The sequence below is a fragment of the Podarcis bocagei genome (assembly GCF_964188305.1).
Source record: "Podarcis bocagei genome assembly, chromosome: 12".
In the NCBI taxonomy this organism is placed as follows: domain Eukaryota; kingdom Metazoa; phylum Chordata; class Lepidosauria; order Squamata; family Lacertidae; genus Podarcis; species Podarcis bocagei.
The window spans coordinates 26,073,707-26,096,855 of NC_138137.1; the positions used below are offsets into that span (position 1 = coordinate 26,073,707).

General features: G+C 44.8%; 1 long non-coding RNA gene across 1 annotated transcript; it reads left to right on the forward strand.

Moving 5' to 3' along the window:
- Positions 1-420: 420 nt before the first annotated feature.
- LOC308570311 lies at positions 421-5,513 on the forward strand. Its single transcript, XR_014001111.1, has 2 exons — positions 421-541; positions 5,145-5,513. It is a non-coding gene; the product is annotated as an uncharacterized lncRNA (long non-coding RNA).
- Positions 5,514-23,149: the final 17,636 nt, after the last annotated feature.

The following is a 23,149-nucleotide window of genomic DNA, read 5'->3' on the forward strand; positions in this document are numbered from 1 at the left end:
GCAAAACTGTAAGAAAAATAATGTTGTTGTTGTTGTTGTTGTTGTTTAAAGGGAATGGAGATAATTGAAATTACAAGATGTCAGTTTTACAACTTCCACGCTGTTTGGTTATCTTCCCCAAATGTTCATTTAATTTCAGCGACGCATAACTATATGATGCGTGGGTTTTGAAGGGAAGCTATGCAAAAACATAATTACAGACTGCCCTAGAACTAAACAGAGCTTGACAGTTTCCATATTGTGAGATGGGAAAGGTTTTGTGCAGGAGAGGGTTAATAGAGCCAAAAGTACTGCTCCAGACTCCTTTTAATGGCCCTGGCAAAATTGCCAATCACAGCTATGTGTTTCCATGGGAACTAATTATTAGATCATCCTCCTTAAGTCTTCTGAATGGGGCAAAAGCAACCCATTCCCACCAGCCGCAAAGGATGGTGTAATGGACCTGTGTCTCTGAAGGAAACAAAGGGAATAGACTGCAGCTTTCAAGCAGAACTAAAAGGAGAAGGTGCTGAATTTGGGGTGCTGTAGGTCATGGATGTAGGTCAAGGGACGCGGGTGGTGCTGTGGGTAAAACCACAGAGCCTAGGACTTGCCGATCAGAAGGTCAGCAGTTCGAATCCCCGCGCGGGGTGAGCTCCCATTGCTCAGTCCCTGCTCCTGCCAACCTAGCACTTTGAAAGCACCTCAAAGTGCAAGTAGATAAACAGGTACCGCTCCAGCGGGAACGTAAACGGCGTTTCCGTGCACTGCTCTGGTTCACCAGAAGCAGCTTAGTCATGCTGGCCACATGACCCGGAAGCTGTACGCCGGCTCCCTCGGTCAATAAAGCGAGATGAGCGCCGCAACCCCAGAGTTGGCCATGACTGGACCTAATGGTCAGGGGTCCCTTTACCCCTTTTTGGGTCATGGATTGCCAACATGCTTTTCCCAGGTACACATGTGCTCAGCAGAAGCATACCTAGGGGTCAGCAAAACCAGCCCAGAAATCTCTCCATGAAGGTCACAAGTTTAGACAAGAACTCGGAGCTGAATAGTAGGAGAAATGACAAGGAAGCATGAAGGTAAACTGCTGGAGATTATGGAGCTCATGTCGTAAATGTGTGTGGCAACACATCGCCACTGTCATGGCTGGATCAAATGCTAGAGAACGGGGGGGGGGGTTCTGGGGAGGTGGCACTGATACAATTCCTTGCCAAGGCCAGAAGGGACTCTAGGCACACCTCTGGTGCTGAAAGAGGCCTTCCTCTCCCAATTTCCATTGAAATTAGGCTTGGTTCGAAAGACGTCTTCTATTGCAGCCAATAGAAGGCTTCCCCCAAGCCTAATTGAGAGGGCGGGTGTGGTTGAGGTATACACACTGTTGCGGTATAGGCAGATTGCAGGCACCTCCCCAGGGTCTCTCTCGTTTGCAGATGGGGTCCAAGGGGTTGGTGACCCCCTGCTGTGGCATAGAGTGGGTTGCCAGTGCCTGGGGCAAGTCAAGTATCCTCTGCAACACCCGATAGGCAGTAGCTTGACAATCTACCTGAGTGGCAGCCGCGGTGCACTGTGAGGGTCGAGCACAGCGGAGAGAGGATTGTGGGATTGGTTGGGAGTAGATATCTTTCTAAAACCCGTGCAGAGGGCACCAAAGCAACTGGCCATCATCCAAATTCACTCCTTAGTCCAGTGTTTCCCAACCTTTTTTGGGCAAAGGCACACTTGTTTGATGAAAAAAATCTCGAGGCACACCACCATTACAGCCCCGTGACGTCAGCGCGCAGCGTCACGCCAGGAGGGACGCACGAAAGTGTAAGTTTCATTTTTTTTTCCTCCCCCTTGCCGGGGAACCTCCAAGCTTTGGGGGTGGGGGGGGAGGCAGCAAAGCGAGGCAGGAAGGAGAGCGCGGCTTGGCTGGGTGAGCTTTGGCAGGGGCAGGGAATGAGAGCCGCGAGGCGGGCGCTGCGGACGGAGGCGCTGCCCGCCGAGCTCGCAGGCAGCCAGGCAGGCAGACAGCGAGAGCCCCGCACTGGGCGGCCTCTCCTTGCCGCCGCCGCCCCGCCTCTCGCCGCCCGACTCGCCCGCCTCCCTCCAGGCAACATCTCGCGGCACACCAGGCAACATCTCGCGGCACACTAGTGTGCCGCGGAACAGTGGTTGGGAAACACTGCCTTAGTCCTCCCACAGAATGTTAGGAGATTCTCTACATGAGGGGGAGGCCACACTATCTATCTATCTATCTATCTATCTATCTATCTATCTATCTATCCATCCATCCATCTATCTATCTATCTATCTATCTATCTATCTATCTATCTATCTATCATCTATCTATCTCTATCTATCTATCTATCTATCTATCTATCTATCTATCTATCTACAGTGGTGCCTCGCAAGACGAAATTAATCCGTTCCGCGAGTCTCTTCGTCTAGCGGTTTTTTCGTCTTGCGAAGCAACCCTATTAGCGGATTAGCGCTATTAAAGGCTTAGTGGCTATTAAAGGCTTGGTGGCTATTAAAGGCTTAGCGGATTAGCGGCTAAAAAGCTATTAGCGGCTTAGCGGCTTAGAAAAAGGGGGGAAAGCGGGGGGAAAGCGGAACACTCGCAAGACGTTTTCGTCTTGCAAAGCAAGCCCATAGGGGAAATCGTCTTGCAAAGCAGCTCAAAAACAGAAAACCCTTTCGTCTAGCGGGTTTTCCGTCTTGCGAGGCATTTGTCTTGCGGGGCACCACTGTATCTATCTATAGTCTAACAGTATTGCGAGGGGGCTGGCTGTGTCTTTCTGGAGATCTGATGTGAGACCAGAGGACTTTGGTTACCTCTTGGGAGCCTCTTATGCTTTTCCTCCATCTATGCTCACCTTGTACCATCTAGGAACGCGCACTAATGTTGAAAAATGCCAATGAACCTGAAATATACTCGGAATCCTGTAGTGATTTCATGCTCTTTATTGCAGCTTGTAAAACAGTGATTGAATTGCCCCCCAAACCTCAGGCTTTATATACCATACATTATTTACACAATGAGTCCAGTCTGATTGGCTGATTCTGCTTCCCTCCTGGAGCCTGATTGGTCTTTTCCTGCAAGCCAATCAGTTCTTGCATTCTACTATCTTACTTGCCTATTGTTCTAGGATCCAAACTTAGTACATAACAGAACCTCTAGTGACCTTCTTCCAAAAGAAGCCAGCTTAAACAAGGTGCTGTACCCCAGAAACTCTTGCTGTACAGAGAAGAAGAGAAGGCCTAACAATATGAACTTCTGCCTAAGTGAAAGTGGTATCACTTTTTCCTTTGAATGAAATACCACCATCTCTACCAAAAAAAAAAAAAGTCCTGTTAAGAATGAAATGTGCTGATGGTTCTCTCCACCCACCCATTTTCTGGGTCTCCCTCTTTTTCCCTCCACTGGAGGGGAACTAGGATGCAAAAATAGAGATGCAAAAAAGACATCTCAACAACACAATTACAGAAATGTCAACTGAAAAGTATGTTGTTGTTGTTTTTCCCTGAGGTGCTTACTACCAGATAAGTATGCACAGAATTTTAGTTCCATGCTGATTTTTGCTTCCATGTGAAAACAGGCTGATGTGGGTAATTTCAAAGAAAATCACTTATTTAGTGTGGTACAAAGCAAGATAAAAAGATTACAGTTGATGAGGGTACCAGGTTCATTTCAGCTGTCACTTTCAGAATCTGACATGATTAGTCATTTCATTAATTTTTTTCTTACAACAAAAGCATGCCATAATTACGTGTATACCTGCTTGCTTACAAAAAAAATCCCCCCTCTCTCCTAGAAGAGTAACAATTAACGTCATTAGCCTCCCGGTTTGTCAGTTGATTAGACTGACAGGAGTTTGTCTGTTTTTTCATCCACAGATACAGATTTTTAAAAATTGGTTTGACACATGGTATTTCTTAATTAGACATCAGTGTAATTTGGGGGGAGGAGAGAAAAAGTGTCAATCTTCCCCTAGTTCAGAATTCTAATGAAAGCCATTTGCTATGAATAAAATGGCTTCCACATGATGGCGGCAGAAGGCAGGCCACTATTTCTATCTATTTATTTGCAAAAATATTTATCTACCGCTGTGTCATAGAAAATATATATCACAGCCATTTACAACAATAGAAAGACTTAAAACCATACAGCAGAATCATAAAAAGTTAAAAGCATTAATAATAATAAAGTAAAAACAAGCATTCAGAGTCTGAGAGAGGAGGCCATCTATGTCCCTCCCCATTTCTCGGCTAGCAAGCTAGCTTTCATTTCAGACTTGGCGGCAGGTTCGAGCTCTCTCCACCTATGTGTCAGAGACCGTGCTAAGGAGGGCTGCACTGAGGATGAATGGTGGGAACCTCCCCCAATTCTGATCCTGCATCTTCCCAGGAGCAGGAGAATAGCATAGATTTGGAAGAGTGGTTTGCAGAGGGGCATAGTTCAGAAGGCAGAAGCTGGGAAATACTGGATGGGGAACAGCTAGCAGAAGAAACACTAGAAGAGAGAGTTAACAGATTCACAGTCTCTGGACAGCATTCATGCCCCATCTCCAAAATCACAGAGAGCTCAGAAAGTGTCAGAACAGAAAGTGCAGAGGTTACAAACTCAGGTTACAAGACGTAGGAGTGGTGGTATAGATTAATAGGGGCGGAGGGAGGGAGTATCCCTTAATTGGGAGCACCGCCATTTCTAGGAGATGTGTTCTTTGTTCTCTCACTGTGATTATTAAAGATTCTAACTGGTAAGGCGTTCCTTTCATTCGATCTTCTTATCTACTGCCGGGGGAGGGGGGAGCCAATTCCCCAAAGCCTGACAGCCTCTGTGGAATGGAAGCAGAGTAAACTGCAGATAAAGGGTAGGGCCAGGGCTTTTTTTCAACTGGAACTTTCCGGAACTTGGTTCCAGCACCTCTCAGGTGGGCACCATTGCCATTCTAAGAGAAAGATGGAGGTTTCATGGTGAGTTCCGGCACCTTTTTCCCCTAGAAAAATAGCACTTGGTAGGGCAGAACAATACCACACGTGTCATATCCAGTTTGAGACATTTAGAGGCGCTTGAGGAAGATGGTAAATATCTATCTTCACCGGTGCTGCATTTTCACAGCATTTTGGAAGCGGAGGGGTGGACCAGATTCTGAAAGGTCATTCCTTCCTTATCATAGGGCAGCTGCTGTGGCTTTTATCCCCCAGGGAGGACATCATGAGTGCTGACTGCAAGTGAGCAAAATAATCTTGAGAGGCTCCTGAGGCAGTGAAAGGGGTGTAAGAACACTCATGAGAAGATCATCCTGCTGGTGCGTCAAAGGGCATGTGTGGAAAAAGCTCGGCGAACTCCATGATCCAAGGCAGCTGCTGTCGTCCACTAGTAGCTCCGCCACCAGCAAAGTAGCTGCCATGACTCATTTTGCATACATAATGGCTGCAGGTGTTGATATTTGCAGCTTGTCACGGCGTCTGCGGAGCATCAGTAACTGTTCTTGCAAGAGCCGCAGGTAGACACCAGCGACTTATACAGAAATGATTGCAAAAGCTTCCTTGGTTCTTTCCCCTTTTGAAAATTCTCTTGTTACTGAGAGCTTTCAACATAGTAGAAGTCGAACCAGAGCTATCTTTCCCATAGGGCTTAGTGGTGCATCGCACCAGGGCGCCGGCCTCTCAGGGGCGCCCCAGCAAGTGGGGGAGCTGTGCAGCTTTGCCGGCGGCCTCCTCTTTCCCTGCACGCCCACCAGCTATGCCCCGCCAACCATAAAGTTGGCAGGCGTGAAGCTTCCCTCCCAAGCCTCTGCGGGGATCACTCTCCCACAGCGGCATGGGGGAGAGTTGTGCCCCCCCCGGATGGCTGCCAGTGTGCAGCTATGGCTACCCCAACACTATCCCTGGTAATTTGGGGACGCTGGGTGGATATTTGCACCCCGGTGCCACATCTGCTAAAGACGGCCCTGAGTCAAACTAAAGTAGATAGATAAGAAACAAACCAAGAGAAAAAATGGAATGGAAAGAATGGAACAAGCAAGAGGAAGAAACTATTTGCATATATATGACCAAGCTCTCTATCACAATTATATATTCATCCTCATTCCACACACAAGAGCAAAGCCTCCCAGCTCTCACCTGGGTGCTTCCCCTTCTTCCCTCAGTCTCACATCCTCTCTCCAGCCTGTCTCTCACGCAGGACCCTTCATTGTCATATTCCTTGGTTCTTTTCACCATCATTTGCCCTGTAAACACTGCTTGGTGGTGGTGGTGGTGGTTTTGGAAAGGAAATCCTACAGTAATAAATGAGTCTTTTTCCATTTCAGCAGCCTAGAGGTGTGTACACACTGTGTTTTAATCATGGAATCGTAGAATTGTCAAGTTGGAAGGGATCCAAAGGGTCATTGAGTCCAATCCCCTGCAAAACAGGTATCATGCATATGTTGTATAGTTTACCAGGAGCTCCGTACTGACGTGGGCACCTTTTTGGGGTGTGTGTATGTGCTGTACACACATACACTACGCCACCCCTGCCTCACACCATTTGTCAATCTAAAACGCATTCTTCTGGAATAGTTATAGCGTAGTCTGTTTGTGTCTGAGAATGCGCTTCTCAAGCCCTCACTGCATACCTGTGTACACAGAAAGCACATTCTCAGATCAGCTCCTATTGAGGCAAACCTTAGGGCTGGGCCATTCCGCCTCGCCATGTTTAACTTGTCCACGGATGAAACTGGGAAACTTAGCTTTCGGCAGCTCTGTGGGAGCACAGAAAGCGAGCTTCATGCAGGAATAGCCAACCTAGTGACCTCAATCAGTTCCTATTAGCATGTCCAATTGCCAAAGATGGTGGTTGTCATCGTCCCAAAGATCTGGAGGGAGCCACACTAAATACGCACAGCGAAGCAGTCATGTGAGTAATCATCAAAACCTGCGCTGATCCACTCAATTCCAAAATTGCCTGGAACTCACGTAGGTGTGGGGTTTTTTGTTGACAGGCAATCCCGTCTCCTCAGCCTTCAAACATCAGGCTAATACTTAACATCAGCAGAATTTGTCAGTTCTTACAGATTTGATAGTTGCAAAGATAGAATATCAGCCTTGACAGTCGATGGGTTTTAGTTTTTAAGGCGATTAGCTCTTCCTGTGAGTAAAATTGACCTTGGAACTAAAATAACGCCATTTCCCCCCCTTGTACTGTACATAGTGCCAACATGCTTGAGAAATGGGCAGTCTAGCATTCACTTCCTGTTTTTAACTGTAGGTTTAAATCTGATAACCACGAAGATATACCTGTGAGTAGTTTTGGGTACTAATAACATTCCTGAAATGGGTAAGGTTTTTTGTTGTTGTTGTTTTCTGAGGTGGCTATGAGTGCTCTGAAAGGGAAAAACAAAACAAAAGACACTTCTCTTCTCCAAATTCCGTCACAGAAATACACCGATTTATTCCGAAGGACTGTTGGTGCCCTTTGGCATTACGTGAAAAAACCAGCCCTTATTCTGAGGCTGCTCTCAAGATATTTCATACTCCATCAGTGGCAGCATCTGGAGCCAAGAAACACCGGGCAGTTAAGTTATTGGCCTCAGTAGCAATAAAACTGACAAAGCAACTCATTCTGGGTGTCAGCAATGCTGGTGCCTTTCTGCAGAGATTAGCCGTACAGACCTGATGCTGTCGTGGCTAGGGGCAATTAATGAGGTTGAATCAGACGGCAAGTTGGTCGCCTGCAGATATGGATGTGCGTGCCGGCCTTTGTCACATCTATGTATTTTCAGGGAAACAGCAGCTAAAATAGTCCCTGAACAACAAACGGCATAAGGAAAGGTACTGAGCCAAAACAACAATGCATCAGAGGCCGAGCAAGCGGGAGCAGAGCCCTGAAGCAGCAAGATAGAAAATAAATATTGTCACCCACAATTTGGGAGGCTCGTTAAAAGAGGCCAGAACACAGCAAGTTTATAAATTGCCTTGGTCCGTTAGGAGGTACACAACTTTCCCATTGATGCCAAAAAGATTAATATAATTGCACAAATTAGTTTCCATTTTCCTCCCGTAGTGCATATCCTAATATAGAGAGAGATTTGGAAACAGAAAAGTTGACATGATGAAAATGGATGTTTTCAGAGTTAGCTAGTTATTAGTACCCAGCTACTAGGGGTGTGGGGCGGGGAGGAAAGAGAAAGAGAAACAATGCAGTTTGTATTTAAAGCCAAATCTATCTAATTTGCATTTTCAAAACAATATGAGAACCAAACGTGGCTATTTGAATTTTGCAACCAAACAGATAAGCATATCTTAGGTAAAAGTATACAGTGGTACCTCAGGTTACAGATGCTTCAGGTTACAGATGCTTCAGGTTACACACTCCGCTAACCCAGAAATAGTACCTCGGGTTAAGAACTTTACCTCAGGATGAGAACAGAAATCGCGCAGTGACGGCAGTGGGAGGCTCCATTAGCTAAAGTGGTACCTCAGGTTAAGAACAGTTTCAGGTTAAGAACGGACCTCCAGAACGAATTAAGTTCTTAACCCGAGGTACCACTGTACGTACATTAAAAAATAATATTAATGAAAATAACATTGAAATGCAAGGAGAGCTTGCTTCCAAAAATGTACACATTATTCAAAACTGCATATAAAAATGTTTATTAGGAGAAATTAGCACTAAAATGCTGAAGAATTTTCATGAGGATTTAAAACAACAATAATAAACTGCCGCAGGAATGTGTAGAGCTGAATTTAAGATTGGAAAAATGAGAAACAGAGAGATCTGAAATGGACAGCTCCTTCCATGCCTACCAGCTACTGACTGAGTTGGAAAATTGCATTAGCCTCATAGCATCCACCACATTGTCAGAGGCAGGAAGTTGTCAGTTCTACCTTGGCTGCGTAGAAACCATACATTTAAAGCACATAACTTCCCCCAAGGAATCATGGGAAACATAGCTTACCCCCTCACAGAGCTATAATTCCCAGCACCCTTAACAAACTACAGATCCCAAGATTATTTGAGGGAAGTAAAGTGATTTAAATGTATGGTGGGCACACAGGCCTTGTCTAAAACAGAAAGGCATTCATCACTAATCTTCAAAAGGAGCAAATATTTTACACGTTGCTAAAGTCCATTCTGATATTCACACTTAGGGCTCATCTACACTTCTGCCACACTTTCTAGAAAGGGCTCTGAACAGTTTTCCCCTTTGCCCTACTCCTTAAGAGCCAGTGTGGTGTAGTGGTTAAGAGCGGTAGTCACGTAATCTGGGTAACCGGGTTCGCGTCTCCGCTCCTCCACATGCAGCTGCTGGGTGACCTTGGGCCAGTCACACTTCTCTGAAGTCTCTCAGCCCCACTCACCTCACAGAGTGTTTGTTGTGGGGGAGGAAGGGAAAGGAGATTGTTAGCCGCTTTGAGACTCCTGAAGGGGAGTGAAAGGCGGGATATCAAATCCAAACTCTTCTTCTTCTTCTTCTTCTTTCCCAGGAAACACCTGATCTGAAGTGCTAAATCAAAGCAAATGCCTATCTGGAGAAAATCCGAACTGCCATTTGCTCCTGATTGAGTGCTAAGGGGAAAGCAGTGGGAGAAGAGGAAGTGTGGATAAGCCCTTAAAATTCAGCACTAAATGTTTGGCGCTCTTTGCTCTGTGGATTGAACATCAACAGCAGAACAAGACAGGGGAGCTTAAGGACAATACAGTGAGTCCTGGCAGTGGAAATGCACTTAAAAAAAGCAGTGGCTCTCAGGTGTTATAGCAGAAGCTAGGTGATACCACATAAAGCCTCTTGCCATTGTCCACCCTGGGTAGTGGTTAAGAGCGGTAGTCTCGTAATCTGGTGAACCGGGCTCGCTTCCCCGCTCCTCCACATGCAGCTGCTGGGTGACCTTGGGCCAGTCACGCTTCTTTGAAGTCTCTCAGCCCCACTCACTTTACAGAGTGTTTGTTGTGGGGGAGGAAGGGAAAGGAGAATGTTAGCCGCTTTGAGACTCCTTCGGGTAGTGATAAAGCGGGATATCAAATCCAAACAACAACAACTCCTCCTCCTCCTCTTCTTCTTCTTCTTCTTCTTCTTCTTCTTCTTCTTCTTCTTCTTCTTCTTCTTCTTCTTCTGCAATTCCATCTTTGTGGTTCAACTGTTGTAAAACACCAGATCAAAGAAGAACCCAAACCAGTTCCTGTACAACTAATTGCAGTCATTAACAGTCGTCAACAGGTTTACCATACCCATTCAGCCAATCATCCATCGCCCACCACCCTTCTGAGAAATACCCTACCCCACCCTCCCACTATATATAAGGGTCTGCTGTCTGCTGACTTCTGTTTCAGAGTATCTGAAGAAGTGTGCATGCACGCGAAAGCTTATACCAGAACAAACCTAGTTGGTCTATAAGGTGCTACTAGATAATTTGTTTTTTATTTCTATTTTGAAGTTTTTAATGTTTGACATTTTATTATGTTTTTGTGTGTGCTGGAAGCTGCCCAGAGTGGCTGGGGAAAGCCAGCTAGATGGGCAGGGTATAAAAAAATAATATTATTAATTTTATTACTAGAGGGGCACACAAATGGATGCAGCCCAGTATTTCTTTTTCTGTGGATTTGTATATCTTGTGCTTATAGAGTGTGGTGGATTTTCCCCATTTTAAAAAAAATAATAATTGGTGACACCAAATTGTATTTTCAAATAAAAACTGCACTCTGTACTCTTCCAGTCACCTGAATACTGCCACATAATCTGCCTGTATATGCCAAATTATTTGATGCTACTTAGCTGAAGCAGCAAATGGGGAAAGGTTAGAATTCTTTGAACATCAACACAGTCTTCTGTATTACCTGGTTTTATTTGCTCAAAACACGGCAGTGCACCTGAATTCAAAGAAAATGAAACTCTGCAAGTGTGTCTCATTTGACTTCCCACAGAAATTAAGAGTTTGTTCCTTGATGCGGGAACTGGGCACCAGGGGGTACTTTTGCCAGCAGGAGTGCATTAATATGCCCTTCTGACTCCACACTTGCAACTGTGAGAGATTATTGCTCAGGAGGAAAAGTCAGAAGCAATGCCATCGAAACCTCCACTGCAAAAATATAATTTGGGTCACTGATACTATTATTCAGAGGCTATAAACCCCTGTAAGTTTCTAAAGTAACAAAATCCTAGCACCCTATAGCATGGGATTGCCCACACCTTTAAGTGTACTAGTTATATAGCTAATTTCTTCCAAAAGTCCTGCAGTGTGTTAGGAAACATGAAATGATTAGGCATCAGGATATATTTTTTTTAAAAAATGCATGCATTTTCAAAAGTCTTCTGAAAAGAAAATGTGTTCTTCATACAGTGGTACCTTGGGTTAAGTATTTAATTCGTTCCGGAGGTCCGTTCTTAACCTGAAACTGTTCTTAACCTGAAGCACCACTTTAGCTAATGGGGCCTCCTGCTGCCGCTGCGCCGCCGGAGCACGATTTCTGTTCTCACCCTGAAACAAAGTTCTTAACCCGAGGTAATATTTCTGGGTTAGCAGAGTCTGTAACCTGAAGCATATGTAACCTGAAGCGTATGTAACCCGAGGTACTACTGTATTCGTAGGATTTTTCAAATTCCTAACTTGCTTCCCTGATCCTGTGACATGAGAAGACACTCCTGCGGTGCAAGGCATGTGAAAATTGGAGATACGTGGAGTGATGGGAAGGGGGGGAGGGGAGAGAGGTAGAGGCTGGCTGCTTAGACTTCCTGCAGGACCATAAAAACTATAATTTCCTGTAAATGTGGGGTTACTTCCATACAGGGCCGACCCTATCATTAGAGTGAGACGTTTGCCTCTGGTGGCGGATGCTGGAGACAGGGGTGGCAGCCTTCTGACCTTCCTCTGGAGTCCCTGGATTGGAGGACAGAATTGTGTGTCACACCGTCTGCCTTGCACCCCCTAAATACACCTGCTGCAGGGCCCCATCCTGTTGCCATCACTGAAGCAAACTTCAACTGCCAATCCATCTATAAGATGCTACTAGACAATTTTTTTTTTGTTTTTATTTTGACTGCGTCAGATCAACATGACTACCTACCTGAAATTAAAAACTTCCTCATACTCACAGAAGGCCATGAAGCCCACGGTGTGACCTTCGGCCAATCACTTTCTGTCTTCATAACCTACCTCACAGGGCTGTTGTGAGGAGATGGAAAACCATGTATGCCACCTCAACCTCCTTGTAGGAAAGGCGGGAAACCAATGAATTGAAATGGGGGGTATTTCTCATGCAATTCCCCATGTCATCCAGTTCCAGCTGTGTTTATAGCAGGTGTGGGTGCACAGTGAAAGGGGATTCAGCTGGATTGAACTGACTCTCATGAAAGCAAGGTTAGAAATGTAAAAAAAAATGGGAGCGCAATGCAGGGCAAAACAGCTAGTTAGAATGAATCTAGGAGCCACTTTCCAGGACTGGAAGACTGATGATCAATTTCAGACACACACACACCAGATTCCACCCTCAATCTTACTGTGGAACACACTCTCACGGGAGGCCTGCCTTATTACCAGGCAAATAAAATTATTTTATTCTCCTAGGAATTTTAACATCAATTTCATACTTACTTTAACATCAATGGAATCTTTAAGTTCTTACAGATTTGATAATTGTAAAGACAGACTATCAATCTTTGCCGGCTGATAGGTTTTAGTATTTGAAGTGATTAGCTCTTCTGATGTGTAAAATTATGTGTCTGAGTTTTCTTCTTGTGCTGGATTTTCAATAGTTTGATGTTTGATTGCAGCATCATGTTTCTAATCATTTTATATATACTTAAAGCTGTATGTTGCCTGGAGAATTTATGAGGCATCTAATACATATAAGTAAACAATCACCTGGCAGCAGCCATTAACATCAACACACCTGAGAGACCAGCAACCTTTGAGCATCTCCCCTCCTTGGAATTTTTCCAACCCAGCTGATCAATAGAAGAATTTGTACCCAGGAGCTTTCACCCAAGATTGCTTATTTCCTCCTGCTGCCCAATCGTTTTTCCTTTTATGTTGTGTCTTTTTTAAGATTGTAAGCCTGAGGGGCAGGTGGGGCTCGCCAACCTGGGAAAGTAGCCCATCTAAGAATGGAAAACTCTGTCCCTAAGCCTCTGTCGCCTTGTGGGGTATCTCCGGGAAAGGAAAAGGCTAAGGAGTAAATCCAGAGTGGAGTCCCTAAGACGGTTGGATGACGTCTTGTAGCGTGTTCCAGTATAAGAAGCAAAAAGTCTGTCGTGAGCTCCGTGGGGACGTCTTGGCAGGGCTGGCCAGGGGGAGCAGGGAGTGATGAGAGTGCAGAGCTGGATCCTAGGGTATTTGGGAGACATAGAGTGAGTTATCAGAGGAAAGGCCCACCTCAGCGAAACTGTATACCCAGGCCACTGTGGCAGAAGCACTTCACTTGCCTCTGGGGAAGAAGAAGAGTTTGGATTTGATATCCCGCTTTATCACTACCCGAAGGAGTCTCAAAGCGGCTAACATTCTCCTTTCCCTTCCTCCCCCACAACAGACACCCTGTCAGGTGAGTGGGGCTGAGAGACTTCAGAGAAATGTGACTAGCCCAAGGTCACCCAGCAGCTGCATGTGGAGGAGTGGGGAAGCGAACCCGGTTCACCAGATTACAAGTCTACGGCTCTTAACCACTACACCACACTGGGGAAGCACCTGACACTAGAATATGTGTTGATATGGTCGATCGCGAACTTTTGGGCCACCACCTTGCCAGCGTGGGGATTCAGGGCACAGTCTGACAATGGCTGCACTCCTTTATTTCAGGTTGGAGACAGAGGATGGCGCTAGGGAAGGAGTTGTTGCCGTGGAACTCCTTGGTGTGTGGAGTCCCGCAGGGCACAATTCTTTCCCCGATGCTTTTCAATATCTTTGTGCGTCCCCTTGCCCAGATTGTCTGGAGTTTGGGGCTGGGTTGTCATCAATATGCTGATGACACCCAGCTTTATTTGTTGATGGACGGCTGCCCTAACTCAGCCCCGGACACACTGACCAGATGCTTGGAAGTTGTGGCTGGATGGCTGCGTGGGAGCTGGTTGAAGTTAAATCCTTCGAAGATAAGAGGTCTTCTGGTTGGGTCGGGACGACATGGGGCTGGGGGGCCAACTCCCATCTCTTGTCGGGGCTCAGTTAGTGCCAGCGCCTTCTGTCAAGAGCATGGGTGTAACCTTCAACATCTCCCTTTCCATGGAGGCGCAGGTTGCAGCCACAGCAAAGGTGGCATTTTTCTATCTCCACCGTATCAAGCAGTTGGTCCCTTACCTTTCTCGCCCTGATCTGGCCACAGTGATCCATGCGACGGTCACCTCAACACACAAAGTAGACCCACAGGAAGTAATGGCAATGACTAACTTAGGTCCATTCATTGCAGTGGGTCTAATCTGACTAAAACATTGTTGGAAACAGTCCTAGTAATTATGCACTAATTAACCTATGAGGTAAAAATTCACTGGTCCAGACTCCTTTATCAATATTTGGTTCTTCTCCCTACTCCTCCTTTTAAAAAAAATATAGACTGTCAGGAGAAAAAAAACAGCATGTTCCCCAATCATTCTGATGTTCTCATTTATAGCATCAAATGTAGTTAATGGTTTTCCGTTGTATTGTACTTTGTACAAATTTGCTAATTTATCTACGATTGCTTGTTTTGGAACTGCAAGGTCAAGAATGACCTATTGGAGTAATTAACTTTCAACTGAGAAAGCATGGTTGCAGGTTGATGTAGTTAATAAGTTATAAAAAAAACCCCACAGATTAAAAACATAGGTCTTAATGATTCACAAGTTGTGATGTGCTTTGTGGTTTGGCTATCTCTCATCTTTGAGTTGTTAAATATATTGATTAAAAAAAAGTGCCAGCCTCTGTGAATACAAAGGGGCTGAGGCATATGAGTCAGAACAGCTCAGGGGGTGAGTAAACAAGTTCGGCAACAGTCCTGACAAGGTGAACAAGCCACGCTCGACTCAGCCAAACTCCGGGAAAGCTGGCAGAAAGAACCATGGTCAGCCCTGGCTGGTGCCAGTAACACACCAACCTGTGGGGAATTGTGTCTTGACAGGAAAACAGAGCCATACTGAGATAATGTCCCGACACTGCAGGAGCTGGAGATCTCAGAAGCAGTGCCGTCTGGGAAGTAAAACTTGAGTCATGTCCCCAGGCAAGGAACGAAACCAAATATATACCAACAACTTCAGCACAGAGATCCAGCTTTTATGAGGCTGCACATTTGCTCCGTGAACTGATATTTTAACTGTGTATTATTCACTGAGACAAGCAGGAGCCTTAAAAGCCCAGCCAGGCTCCTCTTACTCTACAACTTGCACAAAAACACAACAAATCTGCCACTGCTCCAAGTTTGCAGGCCAAGATGACATGCTGGTTTCTAGAGATTAGTAGCACATGTCCCAAGTATTTAATAGCTTGTGATGTGCTGCCTTCTGCCCAGAGGCTAGCACCTCATGTGTGCAGTGGAACTTGACTCTTTGCTTCCAAAACGCAACCTTCTATGCCAGGGGTGCCAACTCCAGGAGGCCCTGGATGCCTGGGCACCCATAATTTTTTTGCTGTGGGTGCCCTGCCTGTTATGTACTGAAGTTCTCACCCTGGGCCAGCAGGGGGATACTGTAGATAGTTTTCACTCAGGTCCACATATGCAAATAAGGGATTGAAAGTGACGTTCAGTGATTGGATAGTTACAGAAAGTGGTTACTGTTGCGTTGTAGTGGAGCTCTATATAAGCAGGCTGGCTGAACCCTTCAGTTCAGTTCTATTCTGGCCTGTGAATAAACAAGAGCTGTTTGAAGAATCGCTGTGTCGTCTGATATGTTCACCCACAACTTAACACTCGCGACGAGGATGGGAATGATGGACATCAGAGCACAGCCAGATGCAGCCCACAACTTAACAGGAACAGTTTTCAGTTGGCATAGAACAGCGGTGCCAACCTGGGCCCCAGACTGTGGATGCCCAGCATCATGCTCCTGTTTGCTCTCCATCTGAAGGCAGCAGTGACTAAATAACAGCAGCTTCCCATTCCAAAGGTTCCCAAAACAAACATGGACCTTGAGGAAACAACAGATTGAACTAGAGGGAATAAAGATCCAGGCTGCATAAAAATAGGATTTAGAACTAATTTGGAAGAAGGGGGCAAAAATATATCACCAGGATTAGGGATGGGCAAATTTCTAAACCTAAGTTCAGTTCTCCACATTTTCACCTCAATTTGCAAAGCTTTAAGTCCTTGTGAAAATTTATCAGTGCTTTAGTGCAATTTTCTCCTGATCTACTCATTTCTGCAAGCAATATCCCCCTAATACGTTGCGGTTTCCGTATGTTATTTTCATGAATATATGCCATTTAATGCACACTTTACCCTATTACATGTTTTTGTTTATATTATTTGGATAGGGAACTGCAGTGCGAAATTTGGGGAAGTGCAAATTTCTAAAGATGACTGCGCTTCACCCTTTATAATGTTTCAGAAAGTACAAAGAAGGCAAATTCACCTTTAAATGCAAAATGACTTTAAGTTCTCCCCATCCTAAGTGCCAGTTCTCTTAAATTTCAGGATTGGGGAAACGGGCAGTGTTATGTACTGAGTTGAATAGGATCCAAAATGCAGCAGTCTGATTGGTCCTAGAACAATATTATTCAGAATGCAGCAGTCTGATTGGTCCTAGAACAATAGGACCCAGAATGCAGCAGTCTGATTGGTCCACAGGAGCCACCCAATCCAGCTCCAGGTGGAAGTGAATCCGCAACCTGATTGGCCTACAGGAGAATCCCGGAATTAGCTAATCACATGGGGCCCATTGTGTAAATAATGTATATAAAGCAGACATTCTGGGGGAACTTCCATTCCTCCTCACCACTATGAGCTGGATAAAGAGCATGAAATCCACTCTCGACTCCGAGTATATTTCAGGCAGGAATAAGACTGTTTTAAAAAGCTTCTCCCCTTCTCTCCTAATAATTACTGCTGGGATAGTGACTCAGAGACAGCTCAGCTCTCCCTCCCCACCAGCTTTTGCCTATGACTGCATGCCACAGAATGGTGCAATACTTTTCACCCCCCTTTCAATCCTCCTACTGATGCGATTTGGCACAGCAAACAAGACAAGACAGCAGATTTCTATGGGGCAATATAGAGGAGTAGGAAGGGCAATATCAAAACAAGCCTCTAATCAAATGTGCATGGCATTTTGGCTAGAAGACATATGTATGTTGCTTGCAACCACTCGCTTTATCCAGAGGGAACAAGAGTCTAAATGCAATTCACAAATGTACTAAAATGAGACTAAATCCACAACGCCAAGCCCAGTATTCAGAAATCCAAAATGACTTGCAGAGAGCAACTGGGCTGATACAAAGCAGAATAAGCAACTGTTTTCTACTAGGAATAATAGAGGACTGAGTTTATAGGGGAAAGGTTCAGAGCTTGGTAATAAAGCATATCCTTTGCATCCATCAGACCCTAGATTCAATCCCCATCAGACCCCATCAGAAAACATGGAGAGCAGCTGCCAGTCAGTTAGATTAACACCAAACTAGATACACCAATATTCTGACATGAGATAAGGCAGCTTTCTATGTTCCTATGGCTTTTCCCGACAGCAAACATAGAAAAATGAAATTATGGTATTAAGCTGTAAATTCCTATCCTCCTTGGAAGCTGAGGACAGGCGAATAAGCAAGCACAAAAACAACTTTCTCCTGAAGCAGTGAAGCAGGGACAGGTGAATCTGTCGATTTTTGTTTCTCTCAGTTTCTCATTTTTCCAATCTTCAATTCTCCACATTTTCAGATCAGAATAATTTCCTTTCTTCTTTTTAAATAGTCGTGAAGATTCATCAGTACTTTCCTGGACATTTATCCTTATGTAATGGGGCTTTTGTTGTTGTTGTTTTATAAACACTTATTTGCCTGACGGCTGAAGGAATCATTCGACGTTTCAGTTCTAGCACAAAGTTACTCACAGGGCTAAAAAAAATCCAAGGCACTTAAAATTTGGGATTCCGGTGCCTCTGATTTTCAACATTTTCCCAACTCAAGCTATTCCAACGTCACAGTTTAATCAGATAGACAGCTCACAGCATGAATTTAACACACATTAAAATATACAGGTATATATAACCACGTTACATGCCGCATAATTAGAGCAGAAGTAACAAGCGACCAGCTACACAGTGGGAAGCCCTGGTGATGCAGAAGCCTGTTGTAGATTTCACTGTAACTCTATTTTTTCCCCTGGCACCCTGTGATTACACTGCTACTATTGGTTATCAAGATGTCTGCCTGTGCCTACAGCTAATCCTCCAGGGAATTAAGCTTATGTAACAAGATTTATATTAGCATAAATTCGGAAGCTTAACTGAGAGAGAGAGAAAATATACTGACTTTGTATCAGAAACATAAGCACTAAGTAATGCTCCATATGCAGTTCACACACCCAAATTTTAAGGGGCATAGCTCAGTGGCAGAGCATCTCTTTTGAAAGCAAAAGGTACCCAGTTCAGTCTCAGGCATCAGGCCTGGGAAAGTTCCTTGCCTAAAACCCTGGAGAGCTGATGCCAGTCAGTGTAGACAATAATGAGTTAGATGGATCAGCGGTCGGATGCAGCACAAGACAGCTTCCCAACTCTGTTCCTAAATTCGACTGTGTTCCAGGTAGAGAGCATAGCTGTCAACCGTCCCTTATTTGGCGGGAAACTCCCTTATCCCAGCGCCGTGTCCTGCTGCTGTCCCTTATTGATGATGTCCCTTAAATTTCCCAGGTTTCATGCTCGCCCGGCTCAGGAGGGAAGCAGCGGCTTGGGGTCCTCCGCCGCGAGATTCCCCCCTCTGCATCCCTTTCATAACTATTTTTATAAATCATTTGTCCATCCATAGTTCAAATTTTTACTACAAGTTTTCTGTCAGTCCTACCAATGTATGTAACTCTTTACAATAGCTTTTCAACTAAATTATAAACTTTCCCCATTCTTTATTAAAGAGGTCCTCTTCCTGGTTTCTAATTCTGCCTGTAAGCTTTACCATCTCGACGTCGTTCATCAGTTTTGTCTGCCTCTCTTCTCTGGTCGGGGTTGTAGACCCTTAGGATCATCTAGTCCAACCCCCTGCAAAACAGTCAGTCGCAGCAAAAGCAGCATGGCTCCATCAGTGCTGGATTTCTGTATAAGCTAAGCCAAAATCCCTTATTTTGGCTGCTGATCCCTTATTTTTGAGGCTGCTGGTCCCTTATTTTCAAATCTGTAAGTTGACAGCTATGGTAGAGAGTGTTATATGTGGGGCTGCCTAGGGGACGGTTCGGAGACTTCAGCTGGTGCAGGCTTCGGCGGCTAGGTTGCTAACCAGGCAAGGCAGTCTGAACATATTGCACTAATCCTGGCCCGACTGCGCTGACTGCCCACTAGCTTCCGGGACCCATTCAAAGTGCTGGTTTTGACCTGTAGGGCCTTAAACGGCTAAGGATTGCAGTGCCTCAAGGTCTGGAGGGTGGCGACACAAGAATAGGCCTTTTCTGGAGTCGCTACCCGTCTGTGGAATTCTCTCCTCAGGGAGGTTCGTCTGGAACCCTCATTATATTTTTTTGAGCACCAAGCTGATTAATATTCTACAGCCTTTTAAATGTGTGTTGGAGGGTGGGGTATTGTTTTGTTGTCTCTTTGCTTTTATCTTGTGAACCACGCTGAGATCTTTTGAAGGGCCCCCATCATGCCTGACCAATGGGACACACAAGCTAGGGGTGATTGAGGTGGGGGTTTAATCCAACAATTTATGGGGACCCAAGGTTGGGGAAGCTGATGGGGGGGATAGGAATAGAATTCATGCAAGGGAAAATGTTATGTACTAAGCTTGGGTCCTAGAACAATAGGCAAGTAGGATCCTAGAATGTAACAACTGATTGGCTTGCAGAAGACCAATCAGGCTCCAGAAGGAAGTTAATCAGCCTATTAGGCTGGTAGGATCCTAGAATGCAACAACTGATTGGCCTGCAGGAAAAGACCAATCGGGCTCCAGGAGGGAGGCAGAATCAGCCAATCAGACAGGACTCATTGTGTAAATAATGTATATAAAAGCCTTAGGTTTGGGGGGGCAATAAAATCACTGTTTTACAAGCTACAATAAAGAGCATGAAATCACTACAGGACTCCAAGTATATTTCAGAAATCTTTGTAACCCCCTCCCCTCAACTTACTGTAATACTAGCTGCAAATTGTTCCTTTATACAAGAAATAGATTTGAAAATCAGGAAAACTGAAACGCTTGCTTTTTTGATGTTATATTATTAAGCCACTCGCTGCAGTTAAAAACAACAGGATACTCAGGATTCTATTAGAAGCCCTTTAGACCAAGGTGACGCGGTTGGCGCTGTGGGTTAAACCACAGAGCCTAGGACCTGCCAATCAGAAGGTCGGCGGTTCAAATCCCCGCGACTGGGTGAGCTCCCGTTGCTCAGTCCCTGCTCCTGCCAACCTAGCAGTTTGAAAGCACGTCAAAGTGCAAGTAGATAAATAGGTACCACTCCAGCAGGAAGGTAAACGGCATTTCCGTGCGCTGCTCTGGTTCGCCAGAAGCAGCTTAGTTATGCTGGCCACATGACCCGGAAGCTGTACGCCCTCAGACAATAAAGCAAGATGAGCAGCGCAACCCCACAGTCTGTCACAACTGGACCTAATGGTCAGGGGTCCCTTTACCTTTTAGACCAAGGTGGTCCAATGCGTGCCTCGAGGTCCTCATGCGGCCCTCCAAGCCCTTTCTGGCGGCCCTCGGCAACATTTGATGCCCCTTCCAACCTGCCTTCCCATAGCTGAGTACTGGGCTTTAGGAATGAGGTGCGAGGACTCTTGACAGGGTCCTTAGAGTCCTCCCATTTCTTTCCCAAAGCCTAGTTAGTGCTTTCCCAGCTTTCCTCCCCTACCCTGTACAAGAAGACAGTGTGTGGCCTGCAGGTTCCACATTGAAGTATTTGGTATGAAAAAGTTGGGCCGCCCTGCTTTAGATGTATTGTTAAAAAGCTTTGGAAGCTGCTTACAATCTTTTTGGCTGACATGCAGAAATAGTAAGAAACAGAACTTATGAATCATAAAAAATGACACTGCAGAGAATGATGGAACTGGTGACTCAGTCTACCAAGATTTTTCTTCTAAATGATACTATTTACATATTTTATGTATTCCACTGCTGTGATCACAATTTTCAGTTGCCACTAGTGGACAACAGGCACAAACGGAGCTTTTAAGAGAGAGAACTCTATTGTGAACTATACTAAAGCACACATACCCAAAGAAGTCAAAGCTCAAGATGATTTTCAAAAGTGTCAAGGTATTAAAGTAACATAAAACAGTTGAAGTGCCCTTCAGTTAAACATTTTTAGCCAACTGTTGTTGTCTGTAGCAGGGATGCTTGATGGATTTGATTTCTGTGAAGTGACCTCATCTGTACTTCCCAGCCAACGTTATGTGGATTGAAAGACACATTTCACACATATCCAAATTTGTGATGCAGCTCTCAGCTCAAAAAGAAACGTACCAAAATGTGTCAGTGCATATTTTAGGATCAAATATGTTTAGAAATGTGTACATTGTGATCAAATATATATTTATCTTCATGTGGATTTTTTTAAAGCGGAGATTAATGTGGAAATTTTTATTACTACTATTAACTGAATTTATATTCCGCCCTATACCCAGAGGTCTCAGAGCAGTTCACAGAACAAAATCAAAATACAAAACCACAAAATAGATAAATCAAAATAAAAACAACCCAATAACCACCCACCGCCAAAAAAACACCCCCATTTTAAAAGGGCATGGGATGTCAATCAAATCAACTGAAGGCCTGGTTAAAAAGGGACATTTTTGCCTGGTGCCTAAAGGTGTATAATGAAGGCGCCAGGCGAACTTCCCTGGGGAGAGCATTCCACAGACGGGAAGCCACTGCAGAGAAGGCCCGTTCTTGTGTTGCCACCCTCCAAACCTCTCAAGGAGGAAGCGCACAGAGGGCCTCAGAAGATGATCTCAGGGACCAGGTAGCTTCATATGGAAAGCGGCGATCCTTGAGGTATTGCGGTCCTGAGCCGTTTAAGGCTTTATAGGTCAAAACCAGCACTTTGAATTGGGCCCGGAAACTAATTGGTGTCCAGTTGCAATCGGACCAGAAAATAGAGCAAAAGGGACTTATGAACACAAGTGCAATGGAGAGATCAGAAACAGACTGGATCTGTCCCTTTAACTACCTGTAGTTAATGTAGCTGCAATAAAACGCGTTTGCTCAACCTTTTGGAAAGTATCATCAAATACAGCTCAGATGAAGCGTTTTAACTGATATACTTGCACACTTAATTACATTTCCAAGTGACACCCCCCCCCAAAATGCATACTACAGAACCTTGCACAAGAATTAAGTGATGGGTCTCCCAGGTTTCCTTCCCCATCACAAGCAACAGATATCGCCATGCTGACTTGGGGACAGTATTCCCTAGGATCACTGGCTCACCTTTACTAAAGCCCTGCAAATATTAAATCAGAAGGTGGTACCAGCCATAGTATATACACCTCACTCCTTCAGAATACTCTGATGGCTTTCATTATCAATGGAGACATTTTAAACATATTACTGAACTGAACGGCACCAAGGATGTGGCACAATCAATATGAGAGATAAAGAAATACTCATCCAGATAGGCTGAGAACCCTACTGATACATTTCTTTACATTGCTTTTGATGACACATGAAGACCTTTTCATTCACTTGGGTGTTTTCAATCAAGGAGGTAAATTTTGTTTTAGGAAACTTTTTGGTTTTAATTTTTGTTGCCTTACTGTTTACTTTTTAAAAAAAAAATAGACTTTTTAGACTGGTTTGTTGATAGGCAGCCTCTACTGGGGATGAATAGTTCAATATATATTTTAGTCAGTGTCACTCCTCAATCTATTCTGTCATGTTTTCTGCATCCCCCCCCCCAAAAAAAGAAATGCTTCTCCAAATTCAGAAGTGTGCAGTCGAAATCCACATAACAGTCTAGGAAGTACAAATTGTGTTGATTTGCTTAAAAAGGCACACCAAACTAAATTCTCCGACATTTCTATCCTCTACAGCAGTGTTTCCCAACCACTGTTCCGCGGCACACTAGTGTGCCGCGAGATGTTGCCTGGTGTGCCGCGAGATGTTGCCT